The sequence below is a fragment of the Anser brachyrhynchus genome (assembly GCF_964034855.1).
Source record: "Anser brachyrhynchus genome assembly, chromosome: 1".
NCBI lineage: Eukaryota > Metazoa > Chordata > Aves > Anseriformes > Anatidae > Anser > Anser brachyrhynchus.
In genome coordinates, this window is record NC_137694.1 from 178904386 (window position 1) to 178927674 (window position 23289).

General features: G+C 40.1%; 1 protein-coding gene and 1 long non-coding RNA gene across 2 annotated transcripts in view; one reads left to right on the plus strand and one right to left on the minus strand.

Moving 5' to 3' along the window:
* The window catches only part of LOC308184517 (uncharacterized protein), a 276936-nt gene that overhangs the window by 175753 nt on the left and 77894 nt on the right, over positions 1-23289 (plus strand). The gene's annotated exons all lie outside the window — the stretch shown is intronic.
* Positions 14733-20002, minus strand: LOC308187960. Its single transcript, XR_013945030.1, has 4 exons — positions 19863-20002; positions 17355-17460; positions 16917-16998; positions 14733-16765 (listed from the first exon to the last, which is right to left on the minus strand). It is a non-coding gene; the product is annotated as an uncharacterized lncRNA (long non-coding RNA).

Consider the following 23289-nt stretch of genomic DNA (forward strand, 5'->3'; position numbering starts at 1 on the left):
CCATTTATGTTTTACTTCTCTGAATTCAAAATACCAACTTAATTTATCAGAAAAAATGACAATCTGTAAGTGCTGACATAACAGAAAACAGAAGAAGCAATGTTGAAAATATTTCAAAATAAATAATCAGGGCTATGTCAGGGGAGACTAGTCTGTGAATTTCTGGCAAAGAATTTGTTTTGTTGGCATCATTAGTGTTATGCCAATTTAAAAACAGACAGGAGTTTTGTGGTAAGAATGCTGAAAACTTGTCAGAGGGGTAAAGCATTTAGTTTTCAGGACTCATAGGACATGTCTATACTAGTGTATAAAACATTTTGGTGTCTGTTCTCTGGCCATAAGGGGAACCAGCAAGGCAGAGGCAGCGTCTCTACAGCTAACCTATCTTTCTGAAGGCAATTTCTCATCCACACTACATATTGAGGTCCAGACCACACCTGGGTCAATGCCTTTATCCAAACCATGTGTCACTGAACACACTAACTGTGAGATGGCTTTTTCTACACAGATCTCAGGAAGATGGGGGTTGCATCCTTTTTTTAGCATGTGGTGGTTTCACACTGGTGGACAGCTAAGCTACAACACACAGCTCTCTTGCTCCCCCTTCCAAAAAGAGCAGGGAGAAAATACGACAAAAAAAGGCTCATGGTTTCAGATAAGGACTAGGAGATCACTCACCAACTACCATCATGGACAAAACAGACTCGGCACAGGGAGATTAATACTATTTATTGCTGATCTCTAGCAGACTAGAACAGTGAGTAGCTAAAAGCAAACTAAAAACACCTTCCCCCCACCCCCACCCCCACCCCAATCCACCCTTTTCCCCCTCCTCCCTCTGAGCAGCACATGGGAATGGGGAATGGGGGCTGCGGTCAGTCCCTGATGCTTCGTCTCCGCAGCTCCTTGATGGTCACTCTCTGCCCCTGCTCCACATGGGGTCCCTCCCACGGGATGCTGTCCTTCCTGAACTGGCAGCAGCTCTTCAAGAACTGCTCCCACATGGATCCATACCATGGGGTCCATCGGTCAGGAGCAAACTGCTCCAGCACAGGTCCCCCACGGGTGGCAGCTCCCCCCAGACCCTCTGCTCCTGCATGGGCTCCTCTCCACAGGCTGCAGCTCCAAGCCCAGGGCCTGCTCATGTGTGGCTCTAGGCCACATCCACCTGATCTGCTGTGAGCTCCTCCATGGGCTGCAGCGTGGAGATCTGCTCCAGCTTGGTACATGATGGGCTGCAGGGGGACAGCCTGCTCCACCAGGGGCCTCTCCACAGGCCGCAGGGGAACTGCTGCTCTGGTGCCTGGAGCACCTCCTGCCCTCCTTCTGCACTGCGCTGGGTGTCATCAGGTTAGTGTTTCTCTTTCATTTTTTCACTCCTCTCTGCCAGCTGCTGTTGTGCAGCGTTTTCCCCCTTTCTTAAATTTGCTCTCACAGAGGCACAAACAACATCGCTCACTGGCTCTGCTCTGGCCAGCAGTGGGTCCATTTTGGAGCCAGCTGGAGCTGGCTGTGACATGACATGGGGCAGCCGCTGGGCTCTGCTCACAGAGGCCACCACTGAGGCCTCCTGCTACCACAACCTGGTCATGTAAACCTAACACATAGTAACATCCATTAGTGACCCTAGCTTGCTCTCTCTCATTTATTTATTTATTTATTCATTCACTAACAACAAGATCTAAATCTCAGTGAAATCAGTGGTAACGTTCCTAAAGTCTGTAATGAGAAATGGATTCAACCCTCTTGGTCTTTTGGTTCTCCTGCAGCATTTTTCTTTTTATCTTGGTTCCTCTTTCCCTCTTTCTCTATCATCAAATTACTGTATTCGTTAACATAAACCAAATACTAACATGATCAGTGCATTCAAGTAAAAATAGCAAAATACACACAGATGTGAATAACAGTAAATTCAGAAAATAAATGAAATTTGTTGAACAATAAAAGTTACTTTGCTGAGAACGCCGTCACTTTCTATTTTGAAGAAACTTTGCTTTTGGAGAAAGATGTATTAAAGTGTTTTCTGCATACTTAGAATATTCTATGGTCTACATGGAACTCATTAATGTAGTCCACATACAGAAATCCTAGGGGGTCTCTAGTATACCAGCACAGTGCTGTAGATCTTAGGGAGAAAAAAAATAATAATTAAAAAAATGCTTGAGACTAGGGAAGTGTTATAGTAACATGCTGTTTATTTTCACAAATACAATTTCTTTTTTACACTCCAGGAGGGAAAAGAAAGAAAAAGAAGAAAAAGAAGAAAAGCAAAAAAAAAAAAAAAATCTTTGTTTTAAGTTGGCTAGTCTCAAGTGTTGGTAACTGCAAAGGAAAATGAAAAAATGAACTCCCTTTCCTACTTCTGTGCAGCAGCACAGAGGGAAATTACCTAGGAATGAGAATCATTTCTGTGCTGCTTTTGCTGAAATGAGAGTGCCCTGCAAAGGAGTCCATACGAAATAGAGCTACATGGAATATCCAAAACAAAATTTAAAACACCCAGGACATGTGTCATTGCAACTCATGGGACTGTAGAGGAATTGCAGTGTTTCTAACCCTGTTATATCCACCAGCACTTCATCAGCACTAGGACTATGTTTCCAGCACTTCTGGATGTCAGTGAGAGCGTTAGTATACTGTGTTTTGAAGCACTTGTTTTGTCTTCAGAGTTTCTAACTGGTTTAGCCGCATGCTCAGAAGAATCCTTTTGGATTTCATTTCCTCAGATATTTTTCAGGTTGGTATTGACAGGAGAAATCAAGTATTGGGCTTGCAGGCAGCTGCCAAAGAGAGAGCTCCAGAGTGCTTCCCAGCTGCCAGGCTTCCCTCCACATCCCACCCAGTTCCATGCTCCGTGCTCAACTAGCCTGCGATGTTAAGAAAACCTGTACATAGGTCAGAAAGAAGCAATGGTAAACTCTTTCCAAGTCCCCAAATTAGAAAAATCTTTCCTCTTAAAGGAAGTAATACCATATCATGAAGGTAATTTAGTGTCAGGGGTGCTAAAGTCAGGCTGCAGCAAAGGATGCCATCTACGTAGGAGAAGGGGAGCCAGGAGGGAGGGTGGCAGCAAGGAAGGCATGGGCAGTGTCCTCCCCAACAAGGCCACAGTCTCATGGTGCCCCAGCCAAGTCAACAGAGCAGGGATGAGTCTAGACAGCCACAGTACGAGGTAGCCCCCAGCCCAGGCAGCCAGCGCTCAGTATGGGCAGTGATATTCAGAGAGCTCTGACAGTAAACATGGGTAGACATATCAATATAGACAGATACCTGTATATAAGTATATATTCATATGTACCATTAATAAGCACCTAGCAAACCAGGATAGCTATTTCCCATTAAAAAATTACTTCAGCAAGTTCTGCCTTTTTTTTTTTTACTGTTTCTTTGCCTTTTTCTAGTTTCAGTATCACTGTTACACAGTTCATTCAGTTAAATCTTACTCTGATTCCAACAGATTAGATGTATATGCATGAAGACTTGTGTATGTCTTTTTAAAATTAGGGTCTTGGTCTTTCTTAGTCTTATTTTCCCATCTCCAACACGATGTGCCTTGCATTGGGACAGTTCCCTCATCACTGACTGCAGCTCTCCTTCATCATAATCAATCACATTATCAAATCTCTTTCACTGAAAACATTATGTCTTGAAACCAATTCAGTTTCTTTCCACCACTACTCCAATTATAAGATTTTTCTAGAACATTTTTTTCCAATTTCTATGCCACATTTATTATGTCCCATTTATGTCAAAATTGTCTCTTGGCTTTAATGGGCTTTCTTTTTCTTTTGCGTCTACTTCTCTCATTTATTTATACAAGGGGACTAGAAGTACTCTTGGTTTTCATTCTGTTAGGCTAAACAAATTGATAAGCTTTGGTCACATATAGGCTTTCCATTCCTGTAGCAATACAATTAACTCTTTTGCTCTTTCCAGATAATGTCTCACCACTGCAACATATAATTAATGCTTAATGCCTTCATTTTGTCAAAGCCTCACTTGATACATTTGAGGATTGTATTTCCATTTTTTATTGCCACGTACACCTAGGTGGTGCATAATAATACTTTGACTGACTAATATCCCAAGGTCTTCCTGTTTCAACCAATTGGTCTTAAGATGACTGAAGAAATTCTGATTGAAGAAATTCTCATTGCTCCCTTTGTTCATTACCTCACACTTCAAACTAATTAAATCACATGCTCTGTCTCAGTTCTCAGAGCTATCCAGTTCTTCTCGTATGTTATTCTGGTCAGCCTCCATATTGTTAATGTCTGCTATGTTTATATTACTTGAAAACATTTATTATCTTATTCCTTCTTTTTGGACTCAAGATATTGCTAATATTTTTAGTAGCATTGGATCTGATTTTTAAGGAATTACACCCAATACTTCACTTCTTCTTTTAGCATGAATTTTTATAATTTTGACTGTAATTCCTTTCATCCACACTGTGATCTTGTGCTAATCCACCTTTTATTCCAAGTATATAATTTTCCATGTGCATTGAATACAAGTAGATTAAGTGCTAAATCTTTTCAGACAAGTTCTTCTACCAAAGTTTAGTCAGACACAATCCACTTGCTATTTCACAGGCTATTGTACCCCCTTTTTCATTCATCTCTGTATATTTAAATATCATTCAAAAGGTTTACTTAAGCTTCATATACAACTAATGTAAGATTACAGGGTTTTATTTGGCCATTTCTAATCCATTTCTTAGACACGCCAAATATTGGTTTGCCCTAGCTGTGCAATGCAGAAAGCAAAAGCTAGAGTCACTGCTTCCAGATGTGTTTTTGTGAGCCATCTTCTGTTCAGGGATGAAAGCGATGTGGTCATCTGATCCAAGCCCATGGGGCTCAGATGTCTCAACAGGCCAGGCTGAGCAGCAGCATTTCCCATGAAAGCAGCCCCAGCAGCACTGGGCCGTTGAAGGGCGAGCTGTGTGTAAGCAGGTCTTGCCATTTCACATGAGGGACCAGGCTTTCCAAACAGGCTCAGCCGCCCCTACTGCTCTCGACTGAATCTCCTAGGAAACAGCAATCTGAAGCTGCGTTATCTTTTCCCTGGAGCCTACCCTTCTTCAGGCCCTACAAGCAGCCACAAGCAGGCAGCCACAACAATACGTCCCCTGGTGTGCACTGTGCTGCTGGGAGAGATGCTGGAAGCACTGTGCAGGGTGACCCCCCGCTAGAGATTCACCCCATAGGTAACCTCTGATGTGGGGGTTGAATCTGGAGGGGGTGATCTATCCCTGTGCTCTCTGTACAGACAGGGAGGATAAATGCAGAGCGGAGAACAGGTGATGAAAGGTGAGTACTGGGTGTGATGCTCTGTAGGAGGTATCACTGCTGTGTGGAAGTGGTGTGCAGTGAGTGGCGAGTACAAAATCCAAAGATTTCTTCTCAGAGAAATGAAGCTTTTACGTCCGTGTTTAAATAAAACCCATTTTTTTCCAAAACAGTTATTGAAAATATGGGCCTATTTATTAATGAATATAGCTTTTCGATTCTGGGATGTCATCTTGTCACGGATGATAGAATGAAATAAACAGAAAAAAAGCATTTTAATCACATTTTTGTAGATTACATCAAATCCAAAACATAATTTACATATACCATAAAAAACTAGATAGAACTGATATGGTATTATGAACAGGCAACGTCATTTTTTAATCTTCATTTTATAAATACTTGTCTTGCTGATAAGCACCAATGCAATTGTTACAGACGCAGATCTTTTCTCTATGCCCATGAAAACAACAGGGCCAAAAGAGAATTCGCCAACTCTTTCACCTTCCATGTGTTCACCCACAATTTATGAATTCGTTCTAATTGTTCTTTGGGGGACCTATAATCCAAACTCTCCTGGTGCCAAACTCACTTGGATTGAGGTGAATCCACCTCTGTTCCAGCTGAGCATTTATGAACTGGAGCTACAAGGGTGTTCAATAGACTGGAGGACATGTGCTAGGAGCTGTAAAAAACATCCATAATACGTAGGCCCTGCCTGAAAATCTTAAAGGCTAAGGCATTCTTACTGCAAACAGATTGATGCTTGCGCAGCCTAACTGGCAGTGTGTCTCTACCCATGCAAGGATCTACCCCAGTCCATAAAATTGTCCATGTGCATAACTGCTGATGGGGTTAGAACAGCAGAGGCAAATGGCTTATAAATGGAGCTCACAGATGTCACAACTGTTAAAAGAAGATTCCTCTACTACACTGGTGTGATGCTGACTCTGAGGTTTGTAACCACTGAAACCTGCAAGAGGGTCAGAGAGCTGGAAAAAAAAAAAAAAAAGAAAGGTGGTGGGCATTCAAGCCTCACAGCCTGAGCATGGTTGCACTTCTGGCAGCGCACAGCACCCACCAGACCAAGTTTGTGCAGTAGATATGGGCTCACAGATTGAAAAAATACAGAATTTGGAGTTGTCCAAAGTTAGATTAGGGACCCCAGTAGTGTTACATAGCACTCCATCTTCTGCATTTAATTCCAAGAGTTAAAGATGACTTCCAGCGTGGGTTCTGCTAAAGAAGGGCTGAAAAGGGATTCTCCAAAACAAGCAATGAATATTATTGAGAAAATGAGAACAGTATCCATTAGAGAATAAGGAATGACTGTTCTCTCAAAAATAGTTTTGCAACAATGCACCACAACCATTTTCCTGAAAATATGGTTACTGAAAAGAAAAATAACATGAAGATGCACAGAGACTTACAAATGCTTTTGTATCTGATTAAATTTACTATGAATTCCCCAAGGATCCTCTTAGCTTTCTGGTCTCTTTAATTTCAAAGATAAACCAATTGAATTGATAATTTAACAATCCACATGATTTTCTTTTCAGAAGAAGTAACATCACATTTAACAAACTGAGGCTTTGTGACATCTTAAAATTATTAATAAATAAAATAAGATTTGGAAAACAGAAAGCAATGTCCATGAACTCCTCCTCATTACCATAAACCTATATGTTAAAAAAAAAAAAAAATTAGATTATGCAACACTGGAAATATTTCTGCACTTTCAGTTCAAGTCACAAAATATATATTTCCTCATTTATCCCCACTATCTTAACAAACAAAATCTCAGTAATATAGGGAGAGCATTCATGCAGGAGTTGTGCAAACATAGCACAAAATAGCAAGATTTGCAATGTTCCAGGCAAGTATTTTGTCAGCTACTTCAGTTTGCATGTTCCTTAGAGTGTTAGGTGTTTAAATGCTGTGATAATAGTGTCTACACAGAAAATAAAAGCTAAGATAGTATCTAGATAGCTTGCTGGGAGATAGATAGATAAGACTTCTGTTTATTTATGTTTTCAGACACGTTTCTACTTTTCAGGCCTTTGCTGACTGTTCAGTTAAGAGCAGAATTTATCAGCCTTCCCTATTTCTAGTGTGTATTATGCTATAGATATTTTATTTTGATAACTAGTAGATATTTGAAAGAGAAGCCATATCTTTAGACCCTGGAAAAGGGTCAAGACTTGAAGTCTGAAGTACTGAATATACCTTCTTGAAGATATTTGGCTTGCTATTGTAGGAGAAAAACTACTATTTTATTATTATTGTTATTAATCTAGAAAAGCACATATACAGGCTGGGCCATGACTAGACTGAGAGCAGCCCTGAAGAGAAGGACGTGGAGGTGTTGGTTGACAGAAAGCTCAGCAGGAGCTGACAATGTGTGCTTGCAGCCCAGAAAGCCAACCATATCCTGGGATGCATCAAAAGAAGCGTGGCCAGCAGGGCAAGGGAGGTGATTGTCCCCCTCTGCTCTGCTCTCGTGAGACCGCACCTGGAGTGCTGCTTTCAGCTCTGGGGCCCCAGCACAAGAAGGACACGGACCTGTTGGAGTGGGTCCAGAGGAAGGCCATAAGGATGATCAGAGGGCTGGAGCACCTCTCCTATGAAGACAGGCTGAGGGAGTTGGGGTTGTTCAGCCTGGAGAAGAGAAGGCTCTGGGGAGACCTCATAGCAGCCTGCCAGTATATAAAGGGGGCCTACAATAAAGATGGAGAGGGACTCTTTATAAGGGAGTGTAGTGATAGGACAATGAGTAATGGTTTTAAACTAAAAGAGGGTACATTTTGTTCAGATATTAGGAAGATATTCTTTACTCAGAGGGTAGTGAGGCACTGGAACAGGTTACCCAGAGAAGCTGTGGATGGCCCATCCCTGTCTTGAACAAAACCAGGTTGGATGGGGCTTTGGGTAACCTGATCTAGAGGGTGGTATCCCTCCCTGGCAGGGGTCTGGAACTAGATGATCTTTAAGACCTTTTACAACCCAAACCATTCTATGATTCTGTGATTCCAGCAAATGTTAGTAACAGCCAAGAATCGATAGGAGATATATTAAATATAACCAGAGAACTCAAAGCACAGTTAGTCATACATGTCTAAATATGCCTAAATGTGATTCTGTTCTTAGACTGAATCTTAAAAACTGGTTATTAAATGTTAATCTAACCTCTAGGAAATATGCTGTAACTACAACAAGGTTTTTACCTCTTGTAGAATTATAGCTATGTAGCAGTGTGCCATGAATAGGTGTGAATTTAGGACTATATCTTCATTGAAAATGGTATTTCTGTCAGTAGGATATCTTCTAACTAAAGTAGCCACCCTAGTCTAACGTCTAACAGACAAGATCATTATCTTGTATCATTACATCATTCTTACTATAAAATAGCTAAATGAGGCCACCCCCTGGCCATGGTTAACCTCCTGATAAAAACTTCAGTGATTTTTGTTCTTGGTTCAAGCTTTACAGGAACATAGCTAAGACATGGCAAGTTATGCCTTTCATCGGTTTGCTTAAGGCAGCCATTTGGTTGGCATATATAGTAGCCATTCATTATGGCCTAAGGGCTCAAGCAAAGCAATTTTTGTACAGAAGCGACATCTTTTACTGCCACCTGATGTACTTAAGAAATAAATAAATAAATAAATAAATAAATAAATAAAAATAGCACACCGTCAACAGAAATAAAACAGACTCACGAGCTTGAAGTGAACTAAAGGAAGGCTGTTATGCCTGGAAAGCTGTCTGTTTTGTTGGCCTGATGAAAGACATTTTCTTTTCCTAAAAGCTCTGCTCTAGATATAAACAGTCCTGTTAGCTCAGGTGTCTTCCCAGTCTTTCCAATACAGGCACAGCTGTAAAGTGTTTGCTCAGTTTCAGTTATACCAAAGGTGTTGCCTTATCTTTTGTCTAACACAGTACATCTTTGCTGCTAGTCTAGTCAAGATGTTTTTCTGTCTCTTCTGGAAATTATTCATATCCAAAACCACAGATCTAACATCCTTCTGATATAAGCTTATGCTAAGCATGTCTCCACACTTTCCAAAATTGCGTGTGCCTGTATCCTCATGTATTCTTTGATCATGTTGAAAGGATGAATCCATTTTGCTTGTTTATTAGCCCCAATGAGTACATTCAGTACATGGGTGGAAACATCCTGTTCAGCATGTTAATTACAGATGCACACTAGGGGTTCCTTTGTGTTCTGAGAGAATACAGTTCTTTGATTACACAAGACCTAAGTGGCATTTCAGAATATCAGCGTTAATAACTCATTCCTACAGATCCATCAGGTAGAATTAAAATTAGGAGGAAGGGTTATAACTTGTCAAACTAGGTTTCTAATTAATGGAGTTACTTGTGTTACAACTACTTGCTCTTTCATAGGCTGCATTGTTTTCCTAAAGAGAAATACTAATGCTGTGGTTGTGATAATGAAAAACTGGGATTTTGAAAATCTACCATTATGAATTTACAGGTAAATATGAGACATCTATTTAAAATGTTCAAAACCTGTTAGAATAAGCACAAAATGCTAGGTTTACTCCACAAATATTTTGAATATCTTTCTGCACAATGCTCATAATGTGCATGATACCAAATTCTTCTGTAGTTATAACGGAGTAAAAATAACACTCTTCTTGTACAGAATGAACAGTCATTTCCATAAAAGCTTTTTTTTGTTTTGTTTTGTTTTGTTTTTGTAATTATGGAGACAGAACAGTGAGCTGAAGCTTCCAAAGCTTCAATATTTTTTTGATACTTTTCTAAATAGTACTTCCTTCCCTTCCTTCCATTGGCTTTTACTGTACTTTATAACTGAAGGTGAGTAACATAATCCCTCCATGGCTAGGGTAGGACTAATCTTCCCTAAATTAGACATCTAAAATTTAGTTGTCTATGTACAGCCTAATTCTTCTGTGCCTTCCCTTATAGTTAATGGAGAGCAATAGAAATCTTCAGGCTGGTACTCAACCTCAGAGAGGAATATAGCATAGACCTGATGAATTCCTCTCTGCAGATGTCTGTGTCTCTCCATTAACTATAAAAAGACCTTAGGGTGAGGAGCTCAGGCTTTAACGTGCCACCTTCAATATGCATGGCAAACATTCCTTCACAAATCCTTGTAATTACTGTCAAATCAGTATTTACAACATGCCTCCCCTGTGAAACCTACAGGGCTTACAGACAATGGCCAAGCTATTAGTGAGCTCAGACTTACTGTGGCATAATTTGTTTATTTTGTTGTTATCTTATCCCCCACTTTCTCCCTGATGGATGCTTTATACACATATGTGTGTTTTGTCAATCCAATGGCAAAATTTTGGCTCTGTTGAAGATGGCAGGGTCAGGATTTCTTGTCCTCCTTTAAATATTATAAAATGCATAGAACAGTTAGGTCCCAGTCCTTAATATAATGCATTAACATCTACATATCACCTCTCATGTCACAGTCCTCCATAAGGAGTTAAAAAAACAAAAACCTTCAGAGAACATACAGACTGATCAAATATCTATGATCAGTGTGCTCTACTCCCTGGGAAAAAAAAAAAAAAAAAAAAAAAAAAACTTACAATGTAAAATGATCCTTTCAATGAAAATTAAGATTTTATGGTTTCCTAGTAGACTCTTCTTAAAACTAATTATATTAAACTTCTACATTCTCTGCTTTTTCTCCTCAGTAATCTCACAATCTCCAAATATGTGAAAGTAAATGCTTAGTCAGTGTGTAAATTGAGGACAATTATCATTATGACCACACAGTAATATGAAAATAATTAGACCATTGCCAGCAGCAAAAATATAAATCAAATCAGTTTGTAATAGGAACATTAATAATTTGTTAAAGATACAATCTATTGCACATGAAGATGGGAAAGCAGCTGAGCTGAGCTGCTTTGCTGAAGACACTGCTTATTTTGAAATAAAGAGCACAAAATTTGTGCATCAGTGCTAATCTATGGGTGATTGTGTTCAAGAGAATTTACAACCTATTCCAAACACGTGAACTCAGTGGAACTGGGAAATCGAATGGCTAAGTGGTATTTATTATGCTACCCTTATCTTTGCCAATGTGGAGGGAAGGAGTGGGACAGTTCACTTTGCCTCCAGGCATCCAGTAATGAGCCAACCAGTGGTGCATTAGGAAGTAGTGGGCAAGTGGCATTATCATCAGGTGCATTTTTAGTAGCAGAGTCAAGTAGCACTGGGAGCATTATAAGTAGTGCAGTCGAGTGTTAGAGTATTGGTATTACAGCACAGAATGTAGAATGGCAGAAAAGTTTTGGAAAATATAACAAGAGTTAGGCCTGAAACATCCATTTTAAATACTGCCAAACTTTGAAGAGCAGCAGCTCTGAACTCCAGCTCTCCCTTTGGCACCTAGGAGTCATTTTAACAGGTGAAACCTAATTATCAAATCCAAACTCTACCAAATCCTAGAAAATCCTGGATACATTTCTGATGAGAAGAAACACGGTCCAGATCCTTTCAAACCACAACAGATAGTTCAGCTAAATGGCACAGTGAACTTTTCAAAAGGAGCCGTAGTAAGTACAGTAGTTGGTGAGCCAAGGTAATACCCAATGTAAAATCTGATAATTATGAAAGAATTTTAAATAATGGACAGTATTACTCAAATCTTTACAGATAACATATGGAAAGACTTCTGAGGGTGTCAGGTGTTACCATAAACTTTTACACAAAGGGGTCCATAGAATGTTGGAAGGCTGCGGACATGAGGAGGGTCTTTCTCCCCCAACTTAACAATCTGACTCCCAGTGGATTTGTATGGTTCAGGCAGCCAAGACTTGTCCTGAAGAAAATGTATGCTAGTGTAAAAGTTGTAGCATAAGGACTACATCCAGTTCCATGATTTTCTCCCACCCTCACACAAATCTTTCCCTTTTACATGTTCTCCTAGGACCAACCAACCTAGTGTATAGCAGATCTTCTCCAGCATTTAACAGGAGTGCTGTAAATTTTGTAAATCAGGAGATGGGAGAGCTGTGCCTCATGCTAACCTTTCATCCTCTTTAGAGTGGTGATGAAAGGTGCTGAGGTGAGGGGACAAGCACATGGTGAGGTAGTACAGAGAAGAGCTGGTCTGGTGTGGTGCTTACAGGATGGAACTAAGCAGGACATAAATCTGGTGTCATGGATGTTGTGACATTACTGACTCATTCAGAGCTGGTGGTTGCCTCACATGTTTGAAATGAAGATGTTTCTGCCTATCACCAACAGAAGCAGCAGGTGATTGATATGAAATCTAGACTCTGGCTTTCTTCCAGGTCTGAAATCACACTAATGCTGTAAACCACTCACATGTGGGAGGAAAAAAAAAAAAACCTTAAGCTCTTTTGCAGTCCACATTTCTAAGTCTACACAAACATATAGATTTTCAAAATATTTTTGCTTTTGTGCTAGGCAATGACAATATGGCTAGCATCTTCCATTAGTAGCATGGGGAGATTTGTTTCATTTGATGCAGAGAAGTGTATGCTAGCTACACTATTAATGCCAATGGAGCATGAGAATGTTTCTCCACTTAAGAAGACTAAAGCCAATGAGCAGTTAGACACTAAATTCTTAGCTGTCTAAATGGGAATGAAAGACTGAAATCTGAAAGTTCTTCCCAAGTATGTTGAACCAAATCAGAAAAGCAGCCGAAGTACATTAATAGAATTTACTAAAATTGCTGAAGGAATACAAAGAATCCAAAGGATTCTTTTTATCTAATGCAATAATATTTGAAGTCTGTGGATTATTTTTTTTTTAAAGAAAATCTTCACTCTGGTTGCAAGCATACTTCCTACTTTTCTTGGTGTAATATTTTCTTATTTTCAGCTAAAATCAGAAGTAGAGAAAAACAAGCATGTCACTGGAGATTGTCTAGATTTTAATGAAAATTTGGATATAAGTATGTATTATGTTTTCAGCAAACTCTCTGTACTCTCTTTTAAAGAAAACTCATGAGGGGAATTCACAAGAAAGGTGTAATTGAGTATGCTGCCCTTTTTCTGCTTTACGTTTGTAATGGCATATATAAACACATTTCCTCTGAAAAGAGGATTTCTGCAAGGCTGCTTTAGGGAGGGACCAGTGCTCTTGCAGTGCCTAGACAGATACTAAAATCCAGGATGTCTGGATCTGTAACTGGTAACAAATTGAGCTGCTCTGACAACAAACACAGAAATAAGTGCCAAGATAACTTATGTTCATGAGGAACTATCGTTTGTGGGATATGTGTTATTTCTTGTTCGGGTATAGGTCAGAAGTGATAATGTACTGCAGCTCTTATAAAAGTGGTACACAGCAGCAGTGCCTTGTAGATTCATGTCTGAGCTAGGTGACTGCATCTCCTCATACATCTCACATCAATTTTTATGAGATATTGTCTCTCCTGGAATTGTAGACATTGTTCCTATTATTCAGTTATTTTCCACATTTGTGCTGCCTGTCTACCTATTTCTGCTGATACCAATCAATTACGACTAGTTTGTTGCTATGCAAAATGAAGATCCTCCTGTGAACCTTAAAAGCTGACACTCAGAACCTAAAATGGTTCCCATTAGAAATTCAGCATTTTGTAATAATCATCATGTTCTGAAGTATACAGAGAACCATTACCTTGGACACAGAAATAACTAAACTTTATGGAGAGTTTTCTAAATGCCTGAGAGAGAGTTTCAAGAGTGCTGAGGCTCTCCAATTTTCCATTAAGAAAATGAATGTCTAAGACATGAATCACCCCTTAGAAGGATCTACAGCTTCCACTGATTAAAAAGGGAGTGCAGAGGGCTGAGGCTGACAGAGAATTCTGCATGGTGGGTATTTGTATTTGTATAATACACCTATATTTCACTTTGGTTCAAGAAAAATATGCTTGGATGTAGTCTGTTCCAAAACAGCAAATATGCCCAGATTCTGATTTAAATATGCTGCTTTGGATAAGAAAAACAAACACAGTATTCAAATAGAGGTGAGTGAACAGACTAATGAAATATATTTCCATACATTTGTTACATCCCTAGTCATCTTCATATCACACATATCTTCATGTTCTTTTAAGATTTTTAACTGCATCACATACTACCAATGTATTCCCATAACAGTCCTACCTTTCTCCTGTAGTATTACCTACTTTCTTCTTACAGTATGTTTAACCGTCTACAGATTTGTGTTGCTGTTTGTCTGGGTAGAGTGCAGGTTATGCTCTGGCTGTTGCTGAGCCCTACATTTGTTGTTGGGCATCCTCATGGTGAAACAGAATAGGTAACTATTCCACTTACAGCAATGTATTCCGCCTGTGGAGTGCTAACATAAGCCCCCTCTCTCTGCTTAGTTGGCTATGTTCAAGAAATATTTAGGGACTTTATTTATTTATTTAAGTGCTAAGATCAATATTGCCAAAAAAAAAAAAAAGTTCAAAAGTTATTGCTTTGGGGGAAATGGCTGAAAGACGAATGTGGTAGACAGACAACAAGGACAATAACAAAAGCTCTGTTTCCTTGAGAAGGAAAGCTAAAAATATTTCAGTACATCACCCCAAACTGAAGTATTTCTCTCTGAGTGACAGAGATATAAATCTACATTTGTGTGAGCTCCTGCTGTCTCTTATTAGCGTTTTAGTGTCAGTCCTGTTTCTTTTATCATCTGGGATTCTCCACTAAGCTATATCCTCTGGGTTGCAGCAGAAGTGGAGAAGACCATTCCAATGTGCTGCAGGACTGTCTGTGCATAGACTGTGGAAGCCTAGCCCAGAGGAGGGAATTACACTATGAGTATTAAGCATGCAAATTAACCCTTCTCAAGGGGAAGTCCAGGGAGACTAGATTGTATTACTTTACCAAATGTTTTCTGATATTCCCATTGCCAAAAATAATGTTGAGATTTCAACTTTGCAATGCAGATCTTGAAATGAAAACATTTCCCAACAGATGGAAGTTCCATATTTCTGAGCAGGGATGGATAATTTGAGAAATTTATGCACACCTCAATGTTTTATTGTAAGCAGCAATGTCCTGTATTGGGACAAATATCCTCTGTGAATTTGTGTATCCTTTTCATTAGAGATTGTTCACTTTTTTTTTTTTTAATATAAGTATTCACAGTTTCTATTTTCTATTTAACAATATGTTTGAGATGTGTGTCTTTTAATTCCAGAAGACAATTATTAGATTGTATTTTATCAATTGCCATTATCTATATAGTAGAGAAAGAAGATGAAGAATAAATCTGGAGAAGGATAGGAAAAGAGCAAGATATCTACTGTGTTTTTTAGTGGTAACATGTGCAAGTGGTAGAGAAAGCCTAAGTGTCTGTGCCAGTACATTCCCAGAACACTGAGCAATTCGATCACACTCTTAAATTTCAACACCTTGAGGACTTGGTAGGTGTAGTTGAGGAGAGACATTTTACATCAGTAAAACAGGAACATTTCTCTTTATTTTAATATATCTCTAATCCAAAGTCCATTGCAATTGGTCAAGGTCTCTTCATTAACTTAGTTGAGATTTGAATCAGGTCATTTAAGTCCAAGGACGAATAAGTAGACCTTGCCATTTCTCTTCTAGTGCACAGTATGTAAGGTTCTGCTGGGTCTTCCACTGTGAATGCCCTTTTGTGAAACCCTGAGATGTAAATTCAGGGTCTAGTATCTTCAGGGCCTTTCTGATCCCCAATGCCATGCCATGATTTAAAAAGAGGCAGTTTCTAAAGTGCACTTGCAGCTGACTCAGACAGGCCTTTATCGTATTGATTGCAGGCAATGTTTGCTTTATGTACTGTTCACTACTGTAATCCTAGATATATTGAAAGTGGGATCAGGGATCAGAATAAAATGATGTGACATTGTTTAGAAAAAGGATATACACATACAAAATCTTTGTAATTACAATGCAGGGAAGTTTGATGATGCCATTACTGCATTAATTCACTCTCTATAAAAGTTCAAGTTAAAAGCAACAACAGGATCATTATTTATAACAGAAAAAAAAAAAAAACAACCTTATATTCAGACTTTAAGATGTTTCTTTAGTGTAGATCACCAGACTTTACGTTGATTTGTTTAGACAGATGTCTGGAATAGTTCAGAACTGTTCCACTGTTCATGCATAATGAGGTCCATAGCATTAATTATGTATGTAATTTCATTAGAAGAAATGTTCTCTTACAGCCATATGCAGCATGTTGCATTTACTCGCACTATGAAAGACGCCACTTTTAAATCTATCAACACTTGTCACTATAGCTGAACACTGTACCTTGAGAACATCAACCTCCAGCACAAATCTGCTGTCTTCCCATCAAAGCCAGGACTCTTTCATTCCAGCAGTACTTCTGATGCACTTGTTTGCACTCAAGTTTTTGTAGATGGGATAAACTAAGAGCTGTCAATATATGGTGATTTTCTATCATTCTTCTCCAAAATTATGTTTAGAGCAAGGACTCTAGGTTAAAAGGGAAACAGCTCAGTCAGAAAAGGTGAAACATCAAGAAGCAGGGGATCAACCATATGTTTATAAAAAACTGATGGCTGCTGTCCCCATCAGAGGTGGAATCTTCAGCACCTTCACCCTGAGTGTGTAGTCAGGTACTTACACAATTGATTGATAGGTTGTCTGTGAATGGGGTGGGATGCACATCCTCAGTGCCTCTCAAGATGCACATCCTTGTTGTGAGCCTGCCGGTGGAGACAGCAGTAATAGATAGTATTTCTCTGTTAGAGCTATTAAATAAGCTAATATGGTTGAAGAAGGCAGAGTGAATGTGTATAACATTTACAGAGTTGGTTTTAGTGTAAGATTATTCAACTGTTCTAGGATTTATAGCTGTTGAACTACAAATATTCCCCACTGTGGACAGAGTTGTGTCAATATACCAATTCATTTGGGAGATTTTAAAATCATTAGGGAAGGTTTGCAATTGATATACCCTCAGGAATCACTGTGTTTTACCACTGTGATTTACAGCATGAGGTGCATTTGCATGGGATAATCCAAATGCTGTTTAAAGCTCAATCACTTGAAATTAACTAACCTGTTAATTCCTGACTGATCTATGTCTAACTCCTTTGCAAGGCCCAGGACAGTTTGTCTTCATGATCAAGAAATCCTGTACTCACAGGAATAAAATGCTAGTGCGGCTGTTCAAAAGAGGGGAAAAAAAAAAGTGCCTTAATTGCAATGCAGTAAATTGTGAGGTGAAAACAAGGAGCTATACATATTAAAATGAAACAACTTTTAAGTGAATGTGATAACCTTATGAAAAAACTAAAAATCCATTGAAGAAGTGAAAGAACATATATTTTCTGAAATAATAAAGAGGAACAGCTAATGAACCTGTCTGAAGTCAGTAAATACAAATTAATAATAATAATAACAATAATAATAAAAAGTCCAGTTATCCTGAAGTTATTGATTGTGATCTCCGATTTTGCTTTCTGTCTTGTCATTTTTAACCCTTAATTATTTTATTCAATCTGTATGTGATTTTGATTTTACTGTGCAAATCCCAAAAGTTGTTCAAACCCCAGGTTACTATCACATACAATTTCATTAAGTAGGTCTTACTGTTTAAAGTTTCAAATTCAGGAGAGAGCACAAACTAAATGCAATATGCTGAAACAGCATTGTACGATAGGGATATTCATTCTGCCAGCAGCTCTGGGCTATAGTCTTCTGCTGCTTCTGCAGTAATGGAAGCTGCTCCTGGGCATCCTAGTCTTGGTGTCTCTGCTTGAGCAGGGGGTTTGGGCCAGATGACCTCCAGAGGTCTCTTGCAACTTCAACCATTCTGTAATTCTGTGAATGTCTGGGGTGTTTTCCAGCGGCTGATGATATTCACTCCCCTACTGAACATTGCTGCGCTGCTCTGGCCAGGGACAGCCTGACATGCTCCTGGCACAAAGCCATAAGCATCCATTATACAGCACGAAATACTTAAGATTTAGTATACCTGAAGCAGCCACTAAAACAAAACAAAGCAAAACAACATACAGCTAAAACCTGAAGAATGCAGGAAATCCAGAAACAACATCTCACAGTTGTGTACACTAACCCCTGAGCCATAAAACAATGGTCCTTTTTTTGTGTTTGCTGGCCCATGGGATCTTTTCATCTTCAGCTGCTCAGTAGCACAGCTTCAAGAGTGATGACTGAACTCACATCATACTGCCTTATGCCCTGGAAATGGGCAGGTTGTGCAGTGTGTGGGTGCACATGCAGCAGGCTCAGTCCTCATGCTCCGGTCACCCCAACATATGACAGCTGTGAGGGTGCTGGGATAGTGCCTGCAGCTGCACTCTAGATGCACACAACCCATCTTTTCCCCGAGTCTCTGAGGAAGAAGAGGAAAAGGCTTGGTTTCAGGATTTTGACTTGCTATGCGTGCCTGAATGACCTCACCCACCTGCAATACTGCCTTCAGGATCAGGATATACAGGATGAAATCCTATACTGACAGGAGCTAAGCAACAATGCCAGTGTGATATCCTATTGCTTGTTTTGGGAAAGACAGATACACGCACCCCAGGCAGTCCAATCTGGCAGTAAACCCCAAGCCCCCCAGGAAGACAAAGAGCTTATCAGTGCCTCAATCACCTTCTCAGTTCGCTATGCAAATACTCTCTCCAAAACACTGCCTGACAGCCTCTTCACTGTGCTGCTGCTGCGAGCTCCCACCAGGGACACTGCACCTGTTACAAGGGACCAGAGGTTTGCCTCAATCCTTCCCTTTTTGCAGACTGCCATAAGGCAGCACAGAGATGCAGAGATGTCTGTGTCCAGCCAGAAATCCCCTGTATCCAAGGAGATATGGGAGAGTCCTTGCACTGAAGGGATGCTTCATAGGGTACCTGTAGCCCCACTCGCAGGGCAGCAATCCCCTTACACTATGGGGAATCTGTCCTTTCTCATCAGCTTGCTTGCCAAGTTCCTTTCTGTGCTGTAAAAGGATATTTTTCTGTCTAAATGGGTAAACAAACAAATGTATTTACCATCCCCTCCTCTCTTCAAATGCATGCTGCTTTGGAAAATGGATTTTATTACAAGTTACTGTGTATAATTTTGTGGGATCCCCCATGCTAATACATTGACAGCGTGTCAGTGAAGTGTACTTAAAATTACGCTCCTCTTTGAATTGCCATGTGCTGTTTAAGCACTGCCAGCATACTTGTTACTGTCCTAAACACAAAGCCAGTCCCTGGCCCAGAGTGATTACTGAAGGGGCATTCCAGAACCGATCAGTATATGACCAGCATCACTTTGCTGCAGTTGTACCATGCCCAAAAGGATGTTATGCACAATAACTTTGTGGGCTTATTTTGTTTTTTTTTTTTTGCCTCCCCTCTCTTATTCGTAGATTTGTCAACCCCTACAATATCTCTAAGCTGACTGCAAAGGGAACTGCAGATTGCAAGCAAGTCAGTGACTGAATACTGCATTGCCAGTCACGCATACACGAGGTATAATATCTTAGGAGAGTGGTGCAAGATCACTCAGAAACCTTCTCCCTCCATTCATTCATTCACCAAACACAGCCACTTACAAGAACCATTTATTTCTCTTCCACATCAAGGCCTCCACTTCGCTTTGCCAGCGGGAGTCAAGACTGCAGCTTGATACCTGAAAGATCTTCTTGCCTCCATCACAATTTCTCATGCTGGCCATTTGTCCGGCTTGTTTATACATTTCTCTCAGCTGTGATTGCAGCAGCCCCAGCCCCGGTGCTGCTCCGTAGCAGCGGCGGCAGCGAACCGCGAGTGGGCTGTGCCACCTAGCGGCTGCTGGGCAGCAGCTTTGCGAAGCCGGAGCTGTTCGTGAGGAGGGCTTGCTTGTGCAAGAAATTAAAATCTCCTCTCTCATAAATATCAACTTGTTAAACTTTGACTTCGGTTTTAAAAGGCAGAAAATTAAAATGTATACCTCCATCTCCAAAATGCGGTAATTAAACAAAACCCACAGGTGCTATTTTAATGATGCCAGTTCTTCAGACTTGCAGGCTAAACAAATACAGTTTGCTGTTAACTAATTATGTTGTCTTAATTTGCTGATTTTAAAAACTTAAATGTCCTGAACAAATAAAATCATTATCTTGGATTTCTTCACCATGCCTTCTGCCTCTCACCATCTGATGCCCAGCACTGCGGGTTTTGTTGTGCAGAGCAGCATTCAGTGAGATCAGCCAGGCTCCCTGGCAGAACCTTCTTCTGCACCAGACCACAATTTGGTTTGCAAATCCCCTCCCAATCAAAACCACGAATGGTCACAAAATCCCTGCTAATGCTGTCTAATAGCGACTTTGCTTGAACTTGTCTGCTTGTATTACCTTTTCAATATGTATCTTAATTAACCACAGAGAGAGCAAAAAGAGGCAGCGTCTCTTTTTGAAAGTAGCTGAGCTAATTTCCCCCCTCACTCTTAGTAAGCAGCAAGCAAAGCAACTTCTTCCAATGGAAAAACATCTCTCAGTGACACTGTGGCCAATGTGAAACTTTCATCTAACTTTCTCCTCTCAAAAACGTAAAGACAACAAAATCTATGCATCATTTAAAGATGCCCCAGGACGGCTTTGAATTATGCAATCCACAGTTATGTGAGCTGCTGCTTAAGGGATTCTTTGGCTCTTTTGCGACACTGATCAATCCTCTCTTGGTTTTATTTAAAAGACCCAGTCAGTGAAGCATTCAAATCACATTACTCACATAATTCATTCACATGCCTGGAAAACAATGCAAATAAACACATAAGGAAGAATGAAATACACGCTAACTAGCTACACTTTTCACAGGTTGGGCCCTCTGATGAAAAATCATTCTGGCAGGAAATAATGGCAGGATTAAAACCAGCCTTCAGTCTATTTTAAGTCAGGTTCAGGTCGTTGCCCTTGTCATTCAAAGGGTCAGTTTCTCAGGTGCAATCAAATCACATAGGTTGAGGCTTGTGTGCAAAAGGTCTGTTGCTCTGTGAAAGGCACTCCCTTGGCCTGTGTTTGAGCAATCCACAGGCTGTTTTAAATCACACCATCATTTAATATCACAAGGTGCCCAGAGAAGAGATCAAGCAGCTGTTTAACAGGGCACATCAGCCATTGTGCCATTTTCCCAGTCCTATCTCTGTTTACCAGCAGGGCCAGCAGCAGGACCCACAAGTGGTGCACCCGTGCCTGTCCCATTTCTGTATGATAAAGGCACACCTGGCACTCTGGGGAATAATTATTTAGATGTTATTTAAGGTGATCACTGGAGAATCGGCTCCAAACAACACCAACTGTCAAGGCCTTACAGGTCGGGCAATTTTCAGACAATCACAGCTGGGATATTTGTACAGGAAGATTTTAGCGCCATGTTGAATTACCCACCTTGAAAATCCTGGTGCTGAGTACGGATGTACATAAAGTCTACAGCCAGCCCTCAGTAAGCCTCCTCCACTGGAGGAGGAGGCGTAGAAAATGATGACCCAGATCCACCTTCCCAGCCAGCAAATTTTGACCATCCTGGAAGGACAAATACACGTAAGCATAACAAAGCAAATATAAGGCAACATAGCCTAGAGGATGCTGTCATGGACTGGAGCGCCACAGACCCATATTGTAGCTTTGTTCTGCCTCTGGCATACTCTATGCATTTTCTCCACCCTGCACTCAATTTTACAGTAGCTTCTAGCTCAGGCACTTAGGCATCTGAACTGCCAAATGAGGTTTTGAAAGGTGTGTTCACATTTGCATATATTTTCCAAGAACATGTCTTTATTTATGCCTCTCTCTAGCAGTAAATTTTAATCCTGCTAACAGCAGGAATAAATGTAGTGGGCAGAATAAAGCAGACTCTTGGAGCTTAACTTATTATTCTTATTCTCTTCAAACAATGTATAGCCTTTCAAGCTTACCTGCAAAGGACAAAAAAATCTCTATACTGAAGAAAGGCTTTTTTTTTTTTTTTTTTGCTAAGCCGTAGACTTAGCATGTATGTGCCTCTGTAGAAAGCGGAAAGGAGATTGAAACAGCCTTAAGACAACCAAAGTATCTTTTATTTCCTATACTATTTAACGATGGTTGCTATTACTTTCAGAATCTAGTATTTTGCAGGTAATAAAAAGAGTGAAAATCAATCAAAACAACAGAGCATACCTCCCAGAGGACAAAAAAAATCTTCAATATATAACTGACTGCCGAAAAGCAAGTGTTAAAATAACCTGCATCAGGTAGAAGTGCTGCAATAAGAAATGGAGACAAAACACAGACCTATAAAAGAGACAGCTCACATTTTAATTGAAGAATTGAACAGCCCCTGACAAGTCTGTGCACTGTGTCCGTAGGCACTTCTGAGAGGCAGAGCTGCAATGCATAACACCCAATTCGGGCTGCAATGTTCCTGGGAGGGTTCAGGGACTCAAACAGTTTTTATTATCACTAGTTAGGCATCAGCAATCCACTGAAAGCAAAAATCAGGCTTTCCCCACTGGGGACACTTGAGGAGCTGACACAGAAATCTTACTGGAAGAGGTGTAGAAAGAAAAATAAGCAGGAGGTTTTACAGAGCCTTATTGTCATCACTTCCCAAAGAGAGCGAGGCTGTAGTTAAGACCTCAATACTAATGCCATTAAAGTCAATGAAAGTTTTAGAGCAATTTGAGCAGTGGTATGTTCTTTTTGTTTGTTTGGGTGTTATTCCCCCTTCAGTTTTCCTCTCAGATCCAATTAATACAAAAAGCAATTGACTGATTCACCTATTGTTCAGGTCTCACTTGCCTCATCATATCTAAGGCTTGCTCCCAAGGTCTGCTGAGCCATATAGCATCTATCGCTCTTCTGAGCACTCCATAAATAAATAGTACGAACTGTAATGAGAACACTAATGAAACGTGTAGCTGTGTGATTGAAAACTCCCTTCTCAAGCTGTAGTTTTTAAGGAAAATTGAAGGGACGAATTGTAGCACCTAATGTCATAAAGACTCCTGTGTTAATGCATTGGTTG